We start from the raw sequence: 5508 nt of genomic DNA on the forward strand, positions 1-5508 counted from the left end.
AGTCCCGCCCCAGCCCCTCCGGGCCCACCCCCTCGTCCCCGGGCCCGCCCCTTCGCCACGCAGCGACGTGAGACGCTCTCAGCTCTCCGAACGTCACCCGAGGCCCCGGACGCTGCTTCCGCAAGGACTAGCCAGTCCAGGTAGGAATTTCCAAGAACATTTATTTCACCATTCTTTAAGTGGTTATGTAAAATTACAACGGAGCGGACGACCCGGGCCTTCCTGGCCCTCGACTATAAAACTCCGATGGTCAAGACAGGTCCCGCCCATCAACCCAATTACAGACACCCAGCTGCTCCCATCTTCAATCCGGAAGCCCTGATTAACATTTTAAATAATGAACGGCCTGGTTGGCTTGCAGTTTTAATCCTGGTTTATTTAAGTAGCATTCAGGAGTTATACTGTAAATAAACATCATTATGGCTAATGACTAATTAAAATCACCATTCATTACAAATACCAACCAGGTTAGATAATACTATTTTAATTATCTTTCCCCCCTTCGGTCTGGGGTTCAGATTCTTCCTTTTCTGGAAGTCATTTTCATGGATAAAATGTTTAGCATTTTTTGTTACCTCTTCCTTCACCAACTCCCTTCTGTAAACAGAGTGAGAACTTGGGCCCCTGGACAAGCTCTGTCCCACTTATCTTGGGGTTAAACCAAAACTTTTTCAGCAACTTTGCCCCTGTCCAAGTTCTGCAGAACATCAGCTGCCTCTTCCTGTTCTAGGCTTTCTAGGGCTAGATACCTCTGAATGGACTTCATGCATTAAAGAAGTCATCAGCATTTCCTATACCTTCATACGCACTCATTTGCCCACCCTGAACTTTACTGACATTAATTTAGGAGCCTGCCTTTTGCTTTTCACATATTTCTATTTCCCCCACTGAACTGTAAAATAAGATCTCCCCTGACATTAAGAAAAAAGGTACTGTTAAATTTTCCCTTTAAATAATAGGATTTTTTTTCCTTTTCTATAAGGTTAGCAAAATATTTCACACTACCTAAATTTTTTTCCCTTAAATAAAAATGTATGCAGAATTACTATAATAGACATTGCTCAATAGTTGCTGGTGGGTTAATCAGCACACTCTTCCTCCTCTCACTGAAATGCAGAGATCCTTGAAAGTTGGATACTCTTGAATGCACCGTGGAGTCTTTAGCAATAGTGCCAATTATTAAGTCTTGCAGGAAAATTACTTTCTCCTTGAGAAAGGAAGAGTAACAACATTTCTATCATGCTCTGGGTGTTATTTCAGTGCCAAATAACTATGAAGCTTGGGGTGGATTACAGAAATTATGAGAATAATTCTTGAAAACAACTTTCAAGGTTAATTTCTTTCAAAACCTGACAATTAACAGATACTCCCATAAAAATTCCACATTAACCAAAGAAAAATACCCAACTTCAATAAAAGCAGAAAGAAAAATGGTTCTATACGAACTTGAAGTTACACTTGTCGATGCACTAAAATAAAGGCGTTTTATCCAAATCAAAACTGTCTTCCTACTATTCTATTCATCCAGTGTCTAAAGTGAAAATTTAAGTTCTGGTCTTTGATTTGCTCCCCCAAATACTGTAACAGGTACTGTCTTGGTAACTCAATGATGGGCTCTATATAGATTCATCAGATGAAAAATAAGCAAGGGCTTAACCCCAATAACAGAATAAAGATCATCTCTGAGCAGCAAGCAATTATTTAATACAAGGTCACTCCTCAATAACGTTGGCTGTACCAGTCATTGTTGTTGATCTGAAGAAGTTCTGTCACAACCTGCAGGATGTTATAATTATGTTTCTTCAGCAGCCGTAGGTTCAGCTGCCTGTCACAGAATCCCATTTCAAAGAGATGGGCCATCAGGGCTGCTGTCTGATCTTCAGAAACTAATGGCTGTGCAGAGACAAGAAAAGCAAAAGAAAAAAAAATCTGTATAATTTAAATGTTTATTTTATACATTTTTATCATCTTGTAAGCATACTAGTCTTTCCAGATTTATTCAAAGTGCTAGGTAATTAGATTCAAGGCTGTGGCACTCCTGTGTATTTGACACCAACGGTTCGGACTAGGAAGGCCCTGTTTTAGATTAGGTGTGTGTGTACTTGAAGGAGGAGAAAAGGGAAACTGGGGAGCTAATAAATTGTACTTAGTACTAGGAGAATGCTTCATGGGGGACTTTCAGGAAGAAGCATTTTTTGGCCAAATGAAGGAATGACAGCAAGGCCCGGAGACCTTGTGCACATAAAGGTAACTGTGATGATGAGGCTCAAGTATGAGCAAAATAAAAGTGTTACTGAAAGATGGTATGGGAAATTTTGTCAGACATGCAGAAGAGACAAAAAAAAAAAAAAAAAAAAAAGCTTGGGAAATTACAACCTGGGAAGTCTTCTTGAGTTTTTCTGTTCCAAAAGAATAGGTAAGAGAAAGTTAACATTCATTCAAGCCCTGTATTAGAAGCATTACCTTCCTAAATCCTCCTAACAATGCTTTTTTTGTTTGTTTTTTTGAGACCAGGTCTCCCTTTGTTTACCCCAGACTAGAGTGCAGTGGTGTGAACACAGTTCACTGCAGCCTCAGCCTCCTGGGCTCAAGTGATCCTCCTGCCTGAGCCTTCTGAGTAGCTGGGACCACTGGTCTGCCTTACCACACCCGGATAATTTTTTTTTTTTTTTTTTTGAGACAGAGTCTCACTCTTGTTACCCAGGCTGGAGTGCAATGGCGCGATCTCGGCTCACCGCAACCTCCGCCTCCTGGGTTCAGGCAATTCTCCTGCCTCAGCCTCCTGAGTAGCTGGGATTACAGGCACGTGCCACCATGCCCAGCTAATGTTTTGTATTTTTTTTTTAGTAGAGACGGGGTTTCACCATGTTGACCAGGATGGTCTCGATCTCTTGACCTCGTGATCCACCCGCCTCGGCCTCCCAAAGTGCTGAGATTACAGGCTTGAGCCACCGCGCCCGGCCACACCCGGATAATTTTTAAATTTTTACTAGAGATGAGGTCTCACTATGTTGCTCAGGCTGGTCTTGAACTTCTGGGCTCCTTGAACTCTGACCTCCCCAAATGCTGGGATAGATGTGAGTCACCTCACCTGGCCTCTGGTTCTCTTATTGTCCCAATTTCATAAACTGGGGATGATGAAGCTATACAGCAGAAAGATTATTTAAACTTTAGAGGCAGACATGCTTAGACTCAAACCCTCATCTAGCATTTACTTACCAACTGTGCCATCGATTCCTTTATGAACTGAAGATACATCAAACCTCCTACTTTGCAGTGTTGTTGAGAAAGTATGTAGAGATAAGAACAGTATGCAAACATGTTGAGCAGTCTGGTGTTTCCCTCACACCTGATTCCACTGTTTCCTTCTACCTTCTTATTTCAGAATAGATTATCCATCCTCTTTTCCAGGTTAATAGAATGTACCTTGCTTTGTATCTCATTACCTCTATTTCAGAAATCTTCCTTCATCTCCAATCTTGTCTCTCATTCTTATCATTAACCTCTTTCACTACTGGCTTGCCCATCTCTAAAGTCTCACTCATCTTTAAAAATGTTTCCTCTTGTCTTATGTATACTAGCTTCTGCCTGATGTAGCCTCGCTATTTGAAAGTGTGGCATACTTGCACACTCAAATTCCTCACCACCTGTTCACACCTCTCTGTAGCCACGTCCTCCTTATTAAAACACCCTTCCCTAAGTTCCAGCATAGAACTCTCTCTTCATTTTCCTCCTAGTTCTCAGTTTTCTTCCAGAGTATTTTTTTCCTGATCCTTAAAGGTTACTTCTTGCTTTCCCCATTATTCCTGGATCATCTCATCCCATCAGATGGTTCCTGCTATAATCTCTAGACAAGTGACTCTTTAAGCTTATATCACGAGGCCAAATCCTTCCCCTATGATCTGGATGGATACAGTTGGCCTGTCATATCTGTGGGTTCCTTATCTATGGACCAATCAACTAAGGGTTGAAAATATGGCCGGGCGCGGTGGCTCAAGCCTGTAATCCCAGCACTTTGGGAGGCCAAGGCGGGTGGATCACGAAGGTCAAGAGATCGAGACCATCCTGGTCAACATGGTGAAACCCCGTCTCTACTAAAAAAAAAATACAAAACATTAGCTGGGCATGGTGGCACGTGCCTGTAATCCCAGCTACTCAGGAGGCTGAGGCAGGAGAATTGCCTGAACCCAGGAGGCGGAGGTTGCGGTGAGCCGATATCACGCCGCATTGCACTCCAGCCTGGGTAACAAGAGCGAAACTCCGTCTCAAAAAAAAAAAAAAAAAAAAAAAAAAAAAAAAAAAAAAAAAAAAAAAAAAGAAAGAAAAAAACTAGCCAGGTGGATGGGTGCGGTGGCTCATGCCTGTAATCCCAGCACTTTGGGAGGCTGAGACAGGCAGATCTCCTGAAGTTGAGAGTTCGAGACCAGCCTGGCCAACACGGAGAAACCCTGTCTCTACTGAAAATACAAAAAATTAGCCGGGCATGGTGGTGCATGCCTGTACTCCCAGCTACTTGGGAGGCTGAGGCAGGAGAATTGCTTGAAGCCAGGTGGTGGAGGTTGCAGTGAGCCGAGATCATGCCATTGCACTCCAGCCTGGGTAACAAGAGTGACACTCTTGTCTCCAAAAAAAAAACAAACAAAAACCAACCAACCAAACACACAAAAAACTAGCCAGGCATGGTGCTGCCCACCTGTAGTCACTGCTACTCAAGAGGCTGAGGTGAGAGGATTGCTTGAACCCAAGAGTTCTAGACTACAGTGAGCTACAATCTAGTTATTGCACTCCAGCATGGATGACAGAGCAAGACCCTGTCTCTAAAGATGTGCTAGGTTACATGCAAGTACTATCCTGGTTTATATAAGGGACTTAAGCATCTATGGATTTTAGTATCCATAAGGGTCCTGAAGCCAATCCCTCATAGATACTAAGGGACAACTGTATATCCAACTGCACTCTGGACATCTTTACCTTTACCTGGATAGGCCGCAAACTCAACAGTATTCAACAAAACTAACCTAATTCTCTTCTTTTGCGCAAATACATCCTTCCCAGCATATCCTATCTTAATGAATGGTACTAAGCCAGAATGGTATTAAAACATTGCCTAAGCCAGAAACTTGGAATTTATCCTTGATTTCCCACCCCCGAAGAGTGTCTGGCTTGGTTACCCAGGTTGGAGTGCAGTGGCATGATCTTAGCTCACTGCAACCTCTGGTTGCACAAGCCATTTTCCCACCTAAGCCTCCCGAGTAGCTGGGACTACAGGTGTGCACCATCATGTCTGGCTTATTTTTTGGTATTTTTTGTAGAGATAGGGTTTCACTATGTTGCCCAGGCTGGTCTGAACACCTGAGCTCAATGATCTGCCTACTTTGGCTTCCCAAAGTGCTGAAATTACAGACGTGAGCCACCGTGCCTGGCCTATCCTTGACTTCTTTTTAGTCAATTATTATCTCAAAGTTTTGCCATTTCCATCTTTTTTTTTTTTTTTTTTTTTTTTTTTTT

Source organism: Cebus imitator, unplaced genomic scaffold (genome assembly GCF_001604975.1).
Source record: "Cebus imitator isolate Cc_AM_T3 unplaced genomic scaffold, Cebus_imitator-1.0 Scaffold415, whole genome shotgun sequence".
In the NCBI taxonomy this organism is placed as follows: domain Eukaryota; kingdom Metazoa; phylum Chordata; class Mammalia; order Primates; family Cebidae; genus Cebus; species Cebus imitator.